General features: G+C 37.6%; 1 long non-coding RNA gene across 1 annotated transcript in view; it reads left to right on the forward strand.

Annotated features, from left to right (window-relative positions):
* LOC307182655 overlaps positions 1-18,819 on the forward strand; it is a 240,048-nt gene that overhangs the window by 95,955 nt on the left and 125,274 nt on the right. The gene's annotated exons all lie outside the window — the stretch shown is intronic.

Consider the following 18,819-nt stretch of genomic DNA (forward strand, 5'->3'; position numbering starts at 1 on the left):
TTTAAATGTTGCTCCTTTTGCATAATGAAAACCTTATGGAAAATATATATTATCCACGTACCTGTATGTGCAGGTCATGAATTTTTTGAAAGTGAATCATTTGGATACAACTTTGCTAAAAGCTTTCTGTCATTTGGAAATGGACACAATGTTCATGAATATGACGGAATTTTATTTAATTAATAGAATAATAGTATTTATGTGTTCTATATAAGGTGTCCGCAAACCCCGGGCCATGGACTGGTACTGGTCCGCTGCCTGTTAGGAACCGGGCCGCACAGCAGGAGGTGAGCGGTGGGCGAGCGAGCGAAGCTTCATCTGCCGCTCCCCATCGCTCCCCATCGCTGGCATTACCGCCTGAACCATCCCCCATGCCCACCCCCCAACCCCTGGCCGTGGAAAAATTGTCTTCCACGAAACCAGTCCCTGGTGCCCAAAAGATTGGGGACTGCTGCTCTAGATAACCTACCCAATCCACAAAATCTATAGTGAAATTTTTTAGGTGCCAGAATTTCTGAGAAGAGTGTGTGTGTTTGTGTGTGTGGTTGAGAGCTCTGCAGCCCTTCAGATGTAGGCATGAGCTTCTTTTTAGCTCTGGCTGTTTTCAGCTCGGAAGAGGAATGTGGTCTTAAGTTATGGCCATGGTTCTTTCTGATGATTCTTCTTCTGGGAGAACCTGGAGACGATCGGAAAGGAGTCAGGCTTGCAGCTACTGCTCTGACATAGTCAACCCTTGCAATTCAGTTATTTTGATCAAACCAAATAAGGGAGACCTTTCATAGATTAAATGTCTGTAGCATGATTGGCCCACCTCAATTACCTAAGCATCGCATAGAAACAGTTGTTGGCTATTTCAAAAGGGTAGGTGATATTCAATTCTTTCATATTTGGCTTTGTAATCCACGATATTATTATTTTTCCAGCACATTTGCTTTCCTAATTGTGTTTTGCTTGGATTCATATTAAAAAGAGTTTGTCTCCCCTGAGCACACACCAGCTGGGTAGTGGGAGGAAGGGGCCTCAGAGCTAACCAAGCAGTGGGGCAATACAGCTCTAAGATTCAAAATTAGTCATGAATAATTCACAAAGCAGATAATCCACCCATGGATAAACAAAAGGTACTGGAATCATCCCAGGATTATTTTATCTCCTATTCTGATCCTTAGACTACTAAATTTTTAAAAACTTTTTTCTCCACTGGTTAATAAATATACTAAGATATTTTATTTTAAAAATTGAAAGCTCTTTAAAAACAAAAATATTTATTTTGTTTATTCTTGGTTATATTTCTTGTTTATTTGAAAGAAAGATCTCACAGATGTATGTGTAAATAGATACTAAAGCATGAGGTTAATGTGTTTTCGAGATCATGTGGATGTTGGATTTTCATCTAATTTCCCATTCAAGTAGAAGACAATTGTTTTGCCCCTCTGTGTTTCAGTTACTTCCTCCAGATTGTAGATGAAAATAACAAAACCTTTAAAAGATATTGTGAGATTTAATAAGGTAACATAGGTATATGATATCAATAAACAAAAGGTACTATAAGTCCTTTGACTTTTTTCTTTGCATATTTCCATTGCCCTATATCAGCCTCATTTAGGGCGCTAGAATAATTGTTGCTATAATTATTATTTACTATTCACTGAACAACAGCAGTATTCTTGGTTGGTACAACACAACACATAGAGGAAAATGCACTTTCTGTCCTGGGGAGGGGTAGTGAGCTACAGAAACAATAGAGAAATCTCAGAAACACAAATTGCTCTTCAGTAGTGAGTTACTCTATTCAAAACAAAAAACAAAAAATTGTGACGGCTGCTTTTCTGTCCCTCTTAAAAGTTACAAAACTTTATGAACAAAATTAACAAGGCAAAAAAATTTTAAATATATATAATAAAAGTGCAAATTAGTAAATAAAACATTAAGCCCTTATAGTGTAATGGACAAAGGGCATGAATAAATAATTCAGAAAGGAGAGAATATAAATGGCTAAGAAATATAAAATGTTCAAATTTTCAAGTAATAAAGAAATACAAATTAAAACAGCAATAAGGTACACAAGATACTTAAAAACTACCTATTTAATTATAAATATTCAAAATAGATATAATATTTAACACTTGCAGTGGGATGGTATAATAGGCCTGCTCAAATACCAGTGTAACAAAGATTATAAAAGCACCTGTGGTATTTGACTTAGTAATTCCATTTCTAGGAACCTAACTAAACAAACTAAATGTCCAAAAATATGGTGGTATTTACAGTAAAGAATTATGTAGTCATATAATAAGTTATTATGCAGTGTTTTAATAAAAAGGAGGATTTTTTTTTAACCCAGAAAAGTTACTATGTTAAAATGTTAACGGAAAAAAATCAGGAAACACATAGAAAAAGACAGGTGCTGTAATGACAGCAAAGATGGGTATATCAAATATGTTGGGTGTGTGGATATTATTTTCTTTATTTTTCCAGCCTTTTTACATGCATTGCTTGACTAAAAGATAATCTTCAATAAAAATTGAAGAAGAAATTTTAATTATCAGAAGTTTTTGATGTCTAATAAATTATTATATTATGAAAGATCAGATCAAGTTCATTTACATATTTATATCTGCATAGAATAATGAATATATTTAGTGGGGTTTTTAAAAAGTAAATATGATTGTGCCACTCACAGCCTAACTCGACCAGTGGAACTTCCTAACATGACCTCTGAAGCAGCACGTCATCTGCCCCTGCCTGGTCTCATCTCCAACTAGCCCTCACCTCCTATGTTCACTGTTTACCATCCACACCACCTTCTTTCAGTTTCCAGAAAATGCCAAACTCCTTCTTCCCTCAGTGTTTTCAGGTGTGCTCTTTTCTTCTTCCTGAAACACTCTTTTCTTTTTCCTTAGCTGACTCCGTTTCAAACTTTAAGTCTAAACTTAAATGTCACTCAGAAAGACTTTCCTTGAAACCAACATAAATCAGGTTCATCCTACCACGCCCATTCCCCATTCTTTTCATTCATAGCACTTACTGTAACTTGGAGGGAAAACAGTTTTAGAAAATTCATTAGAGATATTTTAGAGAAAAAAGAACCCAGTCAATTGAGTGAACATCGTAATAGTCTCTTTCCCTATTAATTTCCATGCGTTGCAGGATTTTATAAACTATTTTGAGAACACAGCAGTCTCAGTATATGAGAGTATATAATGTAAAAACATTGGTGATTTTCAGTTTTCATGACTGAAATGAGTGCACGCAAAGGAACATTTTAGGAATTATACTTCAGAGATATCCAAATAAATGGCAAGGCCTAGAGGGGGGACATTGAAAAAACTTGGAATCAAATTATATTATCTTACTGTTTACTCAAGATATGTTTGGATGGTAAGATTAAATGCTTTCCAGTAATAGGTAATTTTGATGCCTTAGAGCACAATATTTCCTGTGACATAACTCTCGGTAAAGATGGAATCACAAAGTACTTTGCAGATCCTCAACACGAATTCCACCTGCTGATGGCCATATGCAGTTTTCATGTAACTCAAAACCAGGGGTTTATATGCATAAGTCAATGAAGAATCAGTGTAATACTTGAATAGGAATATCAGCAGTGTACTGAGGGGTTAAATGTACTAAAAAATATGAGTATTATAATGGTGTCTTTCCTCTCTTCTTTTTATAAAAATGAAAGAAATACGAGAGACAGTAAGCTGAGGCAGGTCTGCAAGATCCATCTTACTTATTCCCATTTCTTCTCCCACTCCTATCTTCCTATCAGACTTGGAGTTGGGATCTTATTATTGCTAGTCTAAGAGAGATCACCTCTTCATAGTCAATTCTGGAAATTCATTCAACGTTAATTTATTTTTTTAATAGATCTTTATTGGAGTATAATTGCTTCACAATACTGTGTTAGTTTCTGTTGTACAACAAAGTGAATCAGCTATGTGCATACATATATCCCCATATCCCCTCCCTCTTGAGCCTCCCTCCCACCCTCCCTATCCCACCCCTCTAGGTCATTGTAAAACACTGAGCTGATCTCCCTGTGCTATGCAGCTGCTTCCCATAGCTAACTATTTTACATTTGATAGTGTATATATGTCGATGCTACTCTCGCTTCTCCCCAGCTTCCCCCGCCCCACCCCATGTCCTTAAGTCCATTCTCTATGTCTTTATTCCTGCCCTGCCACTAGGTTCATCAGTACTAATTTTTTTTTGTATATTCCATATATATGTGTTAGCATACGGTATTTGTTTTTCTCTTTCTGACTTACTTCCCTCTGTATGACAGACTCTAGGTCCATCCTTAAGCATCCTTTCCTGGCTTGAGGATTACAGTGAACATAGTAAGTGTTGTCGCTGTTTTAGTTGGCTTACATTCTAATTAGAGAATCGGAAAAATAAAAGTTACCAAATAGGCTTCCCTGGTGGCGCAGTGGTTGGGAGTCCACCTGCCGATGCAGGGGACACGGGTTCGTGCCCCGGTCCGGGAGGATCCCACATGCTGCGGAGCGACTGGGCCTGTGAACCATGGCTGCTGAGCCTGCGCGTCCGGAGCCTGTGCTCCGCAGCGGGAGAGGCCACAACAGTGAGAGGCCCGCGTACCACAAAAAAAAAAAAAAAAAAAGTTACCAAATAAAATTAAAGAGAAAATTATAATAAGTGCTACTCAAGAAACAGAGGGATCAGATAGAGAATAGTGGGTTATGCTTGCAGGGTTACTTAAGTTCAGGGCACAAAAACAGTGTGTCAGTTATTAATTTACTGCCTTATAAGTCTGGATGAACACTTCAGTAGATTCTCTTTGCTAAGCAACAGAATTCCTTTAAGAATTTTCCCTTTAAATTGAGCAGGATGTTAAGCTTTCCCAGCGGAGGGTGCTGGGGAGATACTGCAGAAAGAAGAGTCTTCCTCTGATTTTTGGCAGGAGGTTGCGGGTGCGGCAGGGGAGAGATGGCTGGTGGTTAGATTGTGACAGTGTGAGGGTATCTCATAGAGCTCGCCCCAGTTAAGGATCCAGAAAACTGTGTCTCTGTGACCTTACAGCCTTGGCTGGCAATAACCTTTCCTCAGCTGTCTGGACCGGATCCCTCATGAGACTAAACATCACAATGGTTTGTCTCCCCGTTAAATAGTTTTCAGGCACCCGAGCATCACACACCTATCAGTCATTCCTCTGTAAACCTTCCCCCCAACTCTTCATGGCCCTCCGGCTCTGAAGGCCTTCTATCATTGCTGACTGCCATACTCCTATTCCATGTTCAGTCACCCATTGCTAACCATCTTCCCCCTTCTATATTCCAGAGGGTTGCGTTTTGTTCACCTAGCAAGTCCACACCCACTATAGTCTGGATACAGCAGCAAACTTCTCTGCTGTCTGGTGGTCAAACCATACTTCTTCCAGTGAAGTCTGAACCACTTCCAAGTATTTCCTTTCTTAAGTACCCTTCTTCGGCCCTAGCGCACCATGTAGAACTTCTTTATATAGCACAGTTATTCTTTTATCATAGTTAATAGGTCTTTAAATTAAGCACCCCCTATTTAACCTACTGTGTGTTTTTATCATGATTGGACCCAAATTGCTATAAGGTGGCCTCTCTGCAACTGAAGGATAAGAAGCAGCTCACCATGTGGAGAATGGCAGAGAATGTTTTGGGCAGATGCTAACATGCAGGGAAACGTGGGCAGAAGAGAATCTGGTATGTGGGAGATGACAGGGGTCAATGTGTCTGAAAGATGTTGAATGATTAGGAAATCAAAATAAGTGAGGTGTGAGAGAGGATATGCCACAGAAAGAACTTTAGTTATATTCTAAGTTCAATGGAAAATTTTTAAATGGAGTCATGTGAGATACAGAGAACAAACTAGTGGTTTCCAGTGGGGAGAAGGAGGGAGTGACAAGACAGGTGTCAATGTATAAATAATGTTGCTTCAACTCATGACCAATCAAATCTTTGGTCCAGTCCTTCTAGAAGCTTTCAATTTTAGATTTAATTAGAACAATTCTATCCAAGTTTCTTGTGTTTCCAATCCCAATAAGAACCTAAGATCATATAAGAATTTGGAGTTAGTTATATCTGAGACTCTATAAAGACCAGTGTGCTTGCTCATCTTTCAGCAGACTCATATATCTTGGTTTATCCCACACCACTCACCCCAACACCCTGGCACCTTCTTTTATATATAATTGTGTGCATGGATTGTACCAGGCAAACCATGATTTAGGGGTTCCATAAATCTAAGTTCTGGGCTATTATATATCAACCAAAAATTCTCATTCTTCTTCCATCTAATTCAAAGCATGTAGATTCCTTCTCCATTCTGTACCCAGACAAAAAAGACCCTTATTTAATTTATTCATATATATTTTAAAAGGCTGAATTTTTCATAATCTTCAAAAACAGAATTTCAGGATTTGGTCTTGTATCTCTTTCATGAGAACATTCTGATGCTATACTAAATAGTCCTCTGCATCATTGCCTTACTTCTTTCACAGGTTATGAGTACTTTCATATATATTATCTCATTTGATAGCAGAATATCAGAGATTGGAATCAGATTAAAGATGATGAACTAATCCAAGCTTTTCAGTATACAGATAGGAAACTGTAGCTGAAGGCAAAATATTTTTCAAGGCCACATGGCTATAAACTGTTGCACTCACATCAAGAACCTTTGTCTCCCAATAGGCAGTGCAATCCACCTTCTACCTTGCTGCCTTTTCCTTGATGGCCTATATTAAAGTGAAGGCTATGCCTACTTCTCTTTTTTTATAGAGCTTGTAACATAATGCTGCTCTTTATTACCCGCCCCCCGTGTTCTTTCCAAACAGAGAAAAGCAGAAAGAGCCAAATAACATAAGACTCATTTCTACCCTCAAACAAGTTAGATGACCACCCATAATGCAAATTAAAAGTGCAGAAAAGTGGATCTGAAAAGTGGAGGGTGTGGAATTTCTTTGCCGCAAATTCCCTGGGAAGAGCACTGCAACTACCTAAGGTCTATAGGAATTCCCTGGTGATCTTGCTAACATGCAGATTCTAATTCAGTATATTTAAGATAGGGTCTGAGATTCTGCACTTCTAACAAGGTCCTAGGTGGTACAGATCCTGGAGGCCTGCAGACCTCACTTTCAGTAGACCTGGCATGAAGTTGAGACCCTCAGAACTGGTGCTTGAGGGCGCCCTCTGCTGGCAGCAGCTGTGAAGGAAGCATACAAGCGGTTAAATCTTCCAGTTGTCAATCCACGGAAGAGAAACAAGATTTAAGGATTAGGGTTTATAAAAAAGATCTTCTTTTATGTTAATTTTATGTGTCAACTTGTCTAGGCCATGGTGCCCAATTTTTGCTCAAACACCAATCTCCATTTTGCTGTAAAGGTATTTTTTCAGATGTGATTAACATTTAAATCAGTGGACTTGAGTAAAGCAGATTACTATCTATAATGTGGGTGGGCCTCATCCAATCAGTTGAGAGTCTTAAGAGAAAAAACTGAAGTCCCTTAGAAAGGAAGGAATTATGCCTCCAGACTGCCTTCCAACTCAAAACTGCAACATCAAGTCTTGCTGGTCTGCTCTGCAGATCTCAGACTTTCTAACCCCCATGATTACATAAGTCAATTTCTTAAAATAAATCTCCCTCTCTATTAGTTTTGTTTCTCTGGAGAGCCCTGACTAATATATCCCAACATTTATAGGATAATAGTTTCCCAGCATAATACTATTATCAAGTACTAACAAATATAAAGTGAAAACACTAAAAATATTGATCCTTCAGTTATCAAAAATATTTGATCATCTATTCAGTGCCAAAGTCTCTTCCAGGCCTGGGGGAAATAGAAGTAGGGAAGACAAAGTCCCCACCCTCATGGAACATATGTTCTAGTGAGGGAGACGGACTATAAATAATATAAATGTAGACAGCAATAAGTGTCATGAAGAAACATAAAGGAAAGATGAAAGTAGATAGTAAGGGGCTCTCTGAGGAGGTAGTATTTGAGCAGAGACCCTTCACATTAATTCGCCACCCGACCAACAATATCTTTAAGTATTTGCCATATTTCATGTGATTTTTCCAGATGGTAGAGATAAAAAGATAAATAATATCTGCCTTTAAGAAACATGCCCACAGAACATGAAAATCACCCACACCCTCAAAAAAAGAGGGTATTTTATAAAAATTACACCAGAAAGGGTAGCCTGGACTGTAAAATAGCCAGAGAGGATACACAAAGGTTGGATTGGATAAATCCTTTAAGCCAGGTGAGCAGTGAAAGAAATATATAGTGTATGTTGGGATTCAGACCTTAAAATAAGTTGTTTTTTGAACATACTAAATTACCTAATTTATTTTGCTCTCGGCAGTATTTCTTTGAAGATCTAATTTCAGCTCTCATATAACAAATGCTATCTATCTATTGATCCTTCCAACTTTCAAGTCTCAACATTTGTTCTTCTGTTGTTTCTTTATGACTGGTAGCTATTAAGGCTGTCATTACACAGTTCTCCTCTGATACCCATATGAAGTGCAGTACATAAAAGAAGGCATTGTTCAGGGGGTTAGAGTTGATGTTGGTTGGTCCAAATTATGATCTTCTCTACTTACCTCAACCTACTTATTAAGTCAATATAACAAGTTTTCCACATTTTTGTTTTTATTCATAAGATCGGAATTTACTTTTTATATTAAATAAATAACAAGAAGTCAAGAATAAAAAGTATAAAGGTAGATACTAATAATATAGCTATTCAGAACAATATAATAAGACTATAAGTCTTAAATATAAGCTTCAGGTGGATTTTAAAATTTGAAAGTGAATGTACCTTTATGCATAACACATAGTTTTTTGGTAAATGTTTAATGAGAACCTGGTTTGGGAGAGATGGAAGAGGGCTAATGTTTGTCAAGGTTTTTACAAGATCTCTCATTCAGTCCTCACAATGTCATAGAAATGCTGGAATCTGGGTCTATCTCATGCCTGTTCAGCTATAAATTCCATGTTTTTATCCTACACCTTATTGATTTCCCTAATTTGTGCAAGAAATTTAACTGTTCTCTGTTTACTCTAGTTCCCCTCCACTCAAGACAGAACGACCTTTAGAAAATGCATATCTCATCATATGACCTGGTCCGGGACTTAAAACCTCCTCTGACTTTCCATCATGCCAAGGTTAAAGGGAAAACTCCATAACGCGATCCATGAGGCCTTGCATTTTCAAGCCCCAATATATATTACTCTTCAGGCTCATCTTATGCCCACTCACACCACACCTTTCTGCTTGTGCCATGTGTGGGTCAGTTTTTATGATCTCTCCCACAGAAACTTTACACATGCCAGATTATTTGTCTGAAATATTCTTCCCTTCACTCTGAATCTAATTAACATCCTTCAGATCCTAGCTCAGGCATCCCCTCATCAGGGCAGGTAGATAAGGAATGGGGAGGAGGTGATTGTGGGAGTTTGGTAGGGAAGACCAGCCATGACCGAGGGAACAGGAGCTTCCATGTCACCACTGGTCAATCAAAGTTGTAGGTCTCTACTCTGTATTTCTCAGTCTCCTTTGCAGGAATGTCTTCTTCTGCATACCCCTTAAATAGTGATGTTCTCAGGAATTCAGCCTTCATTTCTTTTCCCTCCATGTGATTTCATGAGCAATCATATTCTTCAAGAATGTTTTAACTATCAGTTGTCCACTGATATATCCCATTCAACATTTATTCAATAAGTAGTTACTGAAATTCTTCCAGGTACCAGGTCCTATGTTTGGTGCTAAGGATGTAAAAATTACTGAATATAGACTCTGTCCTCAAAAAGAAAACAGCCAGGTTGGAGAACCACACAGATTTGATAAAATTTATGGTACATGAGGTAAGCACAATGAAGGATGTGCAGAGGTTATTGTGGGGCATCTAACCCTGCTTAGAGGCAAAGTGTCTCCTTTCCTAGATGCTGAGTCGTAAAGAGGAATTCTGGTTGTGTATGTGAAGGAAAGCTTTCAGGAAAAGGGAACACAAGAGAAAAGATCTTGAGGAGAGAATCAGTCACATTGGTATTGCTGGAAATTCAAGCCTGGAAGGGATGTTAGAAGACTTATGGGGCAAGTCACGGATTAGAGCACGAGCAGCCTTGAATCCCATGTAAATAACATTGTGCTTTATTCCATAAGTGATGAGGAAGAACTGAAAGTTTAAAGCAGAACAATTCCATAATCCGATTGCATTGCAAATGCAAGACTCTCACGTGTTGAGGAATAATGGATAAAAATGGTTAGACAGAAGATAGAAAGACTCTTGTATTACCGGAGTGGTAGTGAAGTGGAGAGATTGACATAGATTTATGAAGTACTGTATTTCTTCTAATGTAAGACCCCGTAAACCAGACCATAGGACACAACACTTCTTTTTGTACCACTAAGAGGGAATGAAATCTCTGCTAATCAAACTATAACACTACATCGATTGTTGCTTGTTGAGATGTATCCTGATTTCAGAGCTGTTAAAATGTGAAATCTGCATCTGTAATCGATGAAAAACAGTACTTGGCAGGCTTAAGTTTGGAGAAGAAAAGAGAATGAACAAAGAAGGTCTTCCGTCTTAAGTGATGGAATAGAAATTGATATAGGTAAATTAGGCAGAAAATATAGGGTATGAGCTCGTTTAGGGTAAAAATGGTACATTTCATTTCAGACTTGTGTTTGATGCTCTTGTGTAATTGAGAATATATAGTCTGAAGTGCAGTTACAAGTCTGGGCTGGAGATAGAGACTTGGAAATAACCCACATGTAGGTTGGGTATGCTTGAAATCATGATCCTGGATGAAATCTCACCAGACGTGATGTAATGCTTAATAAGAGTTACATAAGGGCCAAACTAAATGAGAGACAGAGAAAGAAAGAAAAAGAGGAACAAGAAGAACGAAGTGAGTGTAGTGTCATGGAAGATAAGGGAATAGAAAAGCGTTAAGAGAGAAAATGATCATTAATATTCACTGAAAAGAATTATCTGGTAAGATAAAGACTGAAGGATTCATTGGGTTTGATCACTATTGAGCTCACCAAGAATAGTCTCTGTAGAGTGATGGGGACAAAAGCTAGGTTGCAGGGCGTTGGAGGATTAATGTGGAATGAATAATAGTCATCTGAGATGAAACCAATTGTTCATTAAGTGTGCATGAGAGGGAAAGAGAAAAGGGACAGAGTTTGCCAAAAGATATATGATTAAGGGAATAGTTTTAGTTCAAGGGAATTGGAAACGTTTTTAGACTATGGAAAGAAACCACTAGAGAGAAAGAGGCTAAGAGACTAGGAGAAAGAAAGCAGATGTTCAGAGGACGAATGGGTAGTTGAGATAAATCATTCCCAATAGCTTTAATTATCTCCCTAAAATAGGGGCAAAGTCTTTTGCTATATAATATTAGTATTGGGAAAGTTTCTGATTAGGACAAATTAAAAGCATTTTCTAACATAATAATCGACTTTTCCTATGTTTTTAAATGCAGAGTTAAATTAACCAAACTCCAGATAGCAAAGACATAGCAAAGCTAGAGGGACTGCTCTGATAGAGATGCATCAGACAGATGGGCTTTATTAAATGCTGGGTTTCAGCTGCATAGCACAGGGAGATCAGCTTGGTGCTTTGTGATCACCTAGAGGGGTGGGATAGGGAGGATGGGTGGGAGACCCAAGAGGGAGGAGATATGGGAACATATAGTATATGTATAGCTGATTCACTTTGTTATGAAGCAGAAACTAACACACCATTGTAAAGCAATTATACTCCAATAAAGATGTTTAAATAAATAAATAAATGCTGGGTTTTATTATGTTTACACCAGGCATAAACCATGAACTGCCAAGCCATGAACAACCGAGAACAATAACCCAGGGTTATGCCTGAAATGGTAGTAAGACAAAAATGACAGAATGGTGAAGAGGGCATTGAAGATGACTTATCCTTTCCATGTCACCTTTACTACACAGTGTTTCAGATAAGATAATGCAATGAATACAATTATTTTACCTCCAGAGAGAGCACTAAGAAATGTTCAACTGACTACCGGAGCATTAAGAGAGACTTTTAAAATTACAAAAAAGCAGCTTGACCTTTTGACTTTCTATCATGAAAAATGAGTAATTAGAGTTATTCACCAATTCTAAGAATGAAATGATAAAATGAATTTCTTAAAAATATTCTAAGATTTAAATACTGTATTACCCATGAAAATTTTGCTGGAAATGCATCCTCTAGAATTCTTGAATATAGTAACCATACTGATATCCTCTGCTCTGTTGAAACGTAAATTCTTATTTTATACCTACTGGTAGGTAGTGGGTAAAGTTCATAATATCAGCAAAAACAATTTTGCTTTAAATAAATCCCCACTAAGTATTAATGAAGACATTAAAGTGATGGTTTTCCTGAGCTCTTCAAAAATTTATTTTATGATCAGGCTTCCCTGGTGGCGCAGTGGTTGGGAGTCCGCCTGCCGATGCAGAGGACGTGGGTTCGTGCCCCGGTCTGGGAGGATCCCATATGCCGTGGAGCGGCTGGGCCCGTGAGCCATGGCCGCTGAGCCCGTGCGTCTGGAGCCTGTGCTCTGCAATGGGAGAGGCCGCGACAGTGAGAGGCCTGCGTACTGCAAAAAAAAAAAAAAAAAAAAAATTATTTTATGATCAATTTAATTATTAAATTAAATATTTTATATGCAATAAAAGAATATTTTAAACAATAGAATTCAAAATGAAAATATTTTATAAACAATAGCTGAGAATCACAATGACTTCTACATAAGTAAGGTAAAGACTTCTTTTCTGCATATATTCAAGATTAGGTTTAAAAATATCTATTTAGGCTTTTATAGATATTGGTTAAAGGACCAAGGTTGAGAAGTTGCATTATTTAATCTATTGAAGGTGATAGCTGTGTATTACATGAATGTGTAGTTTTGGACTTTTGAACATTTATTAACTTGCTTACAAGTCTATAATGGCTTTGAATAGTGTGCTCTGTAAGTATATATTTAGTCATTTCAAAAATGCATATTATTATTATTTGGTAGACTTTATACTAAAGCATGATAAAAGAGGTATTGTTTTCTCAGTACTGTTCTGGGCCATGCCAGGTATTTACAAGCGCGCCTCAAACATATTATTTACTGGTATGAGGCTTGAGATTTCGTGTGTTTACAAAATATGCATTGCTGCCCCAGTATAAACTCTATAGACATTTTTCAGATATATTTATCTAAGTAATGAAAACCCTGATTCCTGTTTGGTTCAACCCTACATTTACCTTTGACCTTGCCCTAGACTGTCTTCTTGAAAAAAATCTAATCTTGACAGCAGTCGATTACTTAATTGCCACCTCATTTCCTGCCTCCCTTTCAACTGATCTCAGAAAGATGTCTACACCTGTACATTGGCATCCTATTTCCAGTTCACAGTTAGTTTCCATCTCCTAAAGTTCAGCCTTTCAAGATCTCACAGCACTGAACTAATTACCAGCAGAGTGCCTACCACCATACTATCTCGAGTTTGTTTTGTAAGATTCAATATGCCTGCCTCACAATCTGCCCTTCTCCCTGCCTTCTTATTCTCCCATTGATTTTAACAGAGCCTGCATTCTCTAATTCACACTGTGAAAATTATCCAAATTTTCTATTAACTTATGTTCATTAGTAACTTAGAATCATTGAATAAATGACAAAAAATAGCAATTTATAAGGGCACCTAACATCATAGAATTTTGGAGTTCTACATACCTCACAGGTCATTTAATGAGATCCTTTCATTGAACAGATGTGGAAAGCTAAGGCAAAAAAAAAAAGTGACTTTTATTCTATTATTGATGAATGAAAATACCAGGTCTAAAATCAGCTCTTCCTAGTACTTCATTGTTGTATCTACTATAGTTATTCATCACAAAACTTTAGATATACATTCTTTTCATATATTGTATTTTATATGGCCTAAGATAACTTTGATTCCTGATGACACTTCCACCATGCTTTCTTGAGTCTAGACTCCCCACTCAAATTTTCCTTGCTTTTATGGCATGGGGAAGAGACAGTGTGATCAAAGATGCAATGAAGAAAAAATGTAAGATATATTTTAAAATATATTTGGAGAGCATCAGAAAATGAAAAATAGGAATAAATACAAGTAGAACGTTTGACGAAAAAATGGGGAAACTTATGTTCTTGTTAAATCAAAAGGTGCTTTGTGACCGCCTAGAGGGGTGGGATAGGGAGGGTGGGAGGGAGACACAAGAAGGAGGGGATATGGGGATATATGTATATGTATAGCTGATTCACTTTTTTATAAAGCAGAAACTAACACACCATCGTAAAGCAATTATACTCCAATAAAGATGTTAAAAAACAATACTTTATTTGTCCTTTGGCCTCAGATTCTTCCATCAGTGGCTCTTAGAGAATTCTCTAGCACATTTCCTAATGTTTGTTCATTGGCAATTACAAATCTGATAACTATGAACTGTTCATGTTGGGATGTATTACGTTGGCTTTTGTTTCTTTTCATTCTGTGGTCTATTCTCTACCTTAAACCACAAAAATCTTTTTATCTGTGTGTTCTGGAAATGAATTTCTCTTTCTAGGAATTAAACCAACATTTAAGAGATTGTAAGCCTACTATATGTGTGTGTGTGTGTATACATATATATATATATATAAATACACTACATATACATATATATGCATATTTAAATATATATACTCTCTCTTTACATATATACTCCATATACTTTATAAATATGTGTGCATAAAGAAAGACAGAACATCTTAGCCTTGATTGATGCCTACAAATGGCCATTTTTCACACCTATGACTATAATAGTACAAATTAATATAGACTCAAACAGTTAAAATAAATCGCATTGGCATTAGCTGTATCGCCAAGTTTACTTTTCACTAATTTTTCTACTAATTTTAATATTTAACCACATCTAATTAAGTTAGGCTCAATTTTACATTTACATCTTGACAAATTAATGTTGCTAAGTAAAAAATATAAATACAGTAATTTAAATTTGTGTTGCTTCTTTACACAAAACTGTAAAAAACAGCATTTACCAAAGGCAGTGGAAATTCATGATTGTTGTGTTCGAGTAAAAGTTTTGGAATTCAAGAAGCACTTAGTTGCTGCATTAGGCCATTTAGGATGTTTCAACGTCTCAATTGACTGTAATTCCAATCTGCTCAAGTGCCCTGTTAATGACCTTCCATCTCCAAGCAAGCAGAGGAATTCAATGTTTATACTAAAAAAAAAACAAAAAATCTCTACCACAAACAGATTGAAGGACAGGTTCTTTTCATTCTATCTTTACTATGGCAGGAGAGAGTAAATTGTTACCACGACATCAATTGAGAGGGACTAACCTTCAGTGGCTCTTAATGAAAGCCCTCATTGACAAAATCAACAGATCCAGGTATAAGAAAGCCACTTAAGTGTTTTCCATTTCTTATTGTCTAACATTGAGTAATTATATTCATGAAGTCTAAACAAGTAGTGAAATTTACCACACTTGCACTTTAACTTTGGTGACATGTAGTAAACAGGTCTCTAGGCTTCCTGTAGAAGTGTCACTCCAATATATAAATATATTCACATTTCTATGCAGAGTGAAAAAGTCATAACATCTGGGGATGCTGTTACAAAGAAGTCCCTTGTTCAACCCCCATGCCCAAAATAATCTAGAAACCCAAAATATGCCAATATTTAAAGTGGTACCAAACTAAGAAGACAGCAAAACTTGTTTCAACTTCTCTTAGAGTAGAGAAAAGAGGCTATGCTGACTGTTGGAATCTCATGTAAAAAGCCATTGTGCTTCAAAGACAAGTTGAGGTATTGCATTTAGTATACAAGTCTTTAATGTCAAGCTCTAGGCATCTGATGTCATCTCTCCTTATGAGCATAAAAAAGGCATTTTGCATCTTCTAATATATTTATTCTCAGGTGATTTATTTCCAGCAGTGTACAATATGCTCCTTCTAACCTACAGGAAAAACATTTCATCTTATTTTGTACAACATGATTTTGTATTCAAAGAGGCAAAAACCCTGGAGGCAAAATATCAGTAATAATGACATAAAGTCCTGCAATGTTTCAAGAAAATGTCAAAAACATATATAAAATTTTATACTTTTTCTGTTACAATATTTCTTCATGGATTTAAACAATGGTGTAATGCAATTTCTTTATAGTATAAATAAATACACTGTGAGTGTAACTCAGATTTATCATATTAACATTCTCCCCCTACATTTTCCACATAGAAAATGAACAGATAAATTAAAAAAATAAGGAAGGATAGTGTAGAGCAATACATTATCTAAACCAGGGGTCCCCAACCCCCAGGCCATGGACTGCTACCAGTCCATGGCCTGTAAGGAACCGGACCACACAGCAGGAGGTGAGTGGTGGGCAAGTGAGCGAAGTTTCATCTGTATTTACAGCTACTCCCCATCACTTGCATTACTGCCTGAGCTCCGCCTCCTGTCAGATCAGCGTCAGCATTAGATTCTCACAGGAGCATGAACCCTACTGTGAACTGCGCATGCGAGTGATCTAGGTTGCGCACTCCTTACGAGAATCTAATGCCTGATGATCTGAGGTGGAGCTGAGGCAGTGATGCTAGCGCTGGGGAGTGGCTGCAAATACAGATTATCATTAGCAGACAGGTTTGACTGCACAGAGACCATAATAAATCAGTTGCTTGCAGACTCATATCAAAACCCTGTCAGTGAGTGGCAAGTGACAATTAGTTGCATCTTACGGAGTAGACTGGACATAAGCAACACACTTCAGATGTCATTGTCTCCCATCACCTCCAGATGGGACCATTTAGTTGCAGGAAAACAAGCTCAGGGCTCCCACTGATTCTGCGTTATGGTGAGCTGTATAATTATTTCATTATATTTTACAATGTAAAAATAATAGAAATAAAGTGCACAATAAATGTAATGCTCTTGAATCATCCCGAAACCACCCACCTCCTCCTCCCATCCATGGAAAAATTGTCTTCCATGGAACCAGTCCCTGGTGCCCAAAATGTTGGGCACTGCTGATCTAAACCCTTCAGAGCAGAAGAGGTGAACTAATTCAGTCTTTTCACTGCCTGAACAGTGTGTTTTCCTCTATACCACAGATAAAAGTGAATCTCAAAAAATACAATACAATGAAAAATTGTCACAAGGAAGTTTTACAACAAATGAATGGTGCCCGTATGAACACAGTAAAGTTTGTTCAGGCATTTTGTGTAGACCACTGCCGAATTTTCACCTGACTAGGAGAGGAGGAGTTGATCTGTGTGGCTGGAGAGGAAAGAGGAAGGATGGGGGAGGGAGGACGTGCTGGTGAGGAGGAGAAAGGGAGAAAGTAGCACAGGATGTAACTAGAGAAATAGATTTGAACCAGACTAAAAAATCCCTTGGGCTTGAGGACATGGGGAGGGAGAAGGGGTAAACTGGGATGAAGTGAGAGAGTGGCATGGACATATATACACTACCAAATGTAAAATAGATAGCTAGTGGGAAGCAGCCGCATAGCACAGGGAGATCAGCTCGGTGCTTTGTGACCACCTAGAGGGGTGGGATAGGGAGGGTTGGAGGGAGATGCAAGAGGGAGGAGATATGGGGATATATATATATATGTATAGCTGATTCACTTTGTTATAAAGCAGAAACTAACACACCTTTGTAAAGCAATTATACTCCAATAAAGATGTTAAAAAAATAAGGCTCAAAAAAATTTTTAAATGCCTTGCATGTGACTTTTCTGAGGTTTAGATTTTATCTGTAAGTCACAGGGAACCAGTGGTGGTTTTTCAAGGTGAAGAGTTATTCTTGGCTTTTATCTTTCTGTCTCAGATTCCACCAGCAAATAAGAAGTGTCATGAAAAGAGTGTCTCTGTGATTTAAAGAGTTTAATGACTATTTTAGAGAAAGTGGGTATTATGATGGTCAGTGGGAAAGTTTCAGTAGAATTGGGAGAAAATGGAAAGCAAAGGAAAAATATCTTAGAAGGGTAAGTGGCTTGTGCAAAATTTGATCCCAAAGAGCAAGTATGCATTTAAGCAATGAGAACCAGAGGTGGGCTTGAGGTTGCAGTCACACTCTAAAACATAATGGTTAAGAACACAAGCTTTGAAGTCATCTAGACTTGAGTTCAAATTTCAGCACTAACACATGCTGTTGCTGAATAACCCTCAGCAAAAGAAATGTACTTCCACTGATTTATGCAAAACATAAAGAAAGGAAGGAAAGGAAAGGAAAGGAAAGGAAAGGAGAAGGAGGGAGGAAAGGAAAGGAGAAAGAGGGAGGGAAGGAAGGAAAAGAGAAAGGAAGAAAAGTGGGAAAGGGAGGCGGTGGAGGAAGGAGAGAAGTGGAAGGAGAGATAGAGAGAGAGAGAAAGAGAGAAAGGAAGGGAAGGGAAGGAAAAGGAAGAGAAGGGAAGGGAAGGGAGGAAATGAATTTATCCACAGAAGTGAGGTAGTAACTAAAGTATTGAAATGGAATCTTGCTCCAATGGCAGGAACCTGGAATCTCTGGTGGGTCTGTAACAGGAACTAATCACTAATAAATATTCTTTCCATCTGCTGCCATCATCAATCTCTTTATTATTACTCTCAAAATTTTTATTCAGGAAGAGTATCTGAAAAGTCTTGCTCCATCCTTTTGCTGAAGAGGGTAAATCACCTTGAATGGTAGACCTTCTAGGATACAAAGTTGGGGAGCTAATACCAGAAGATAGGGAATGAGTACTGGATGGCAAAGCTAGTAAATTTCCAGAACTACAAATATAACTT

Source organism: Stenella coeruleoalba (genome assembly GCF_951394435.1).
Source record: "Stenella coeruleoalba genome assembly, chromosome: 2".
Classification (NCBI taxonomy): domain Eukaryota; kingdom Metazoa; phylum Chordata; class Mammalia; order Artiodactyla; family Delphinidae; genus Stenella; species Stenella coeruleoalba.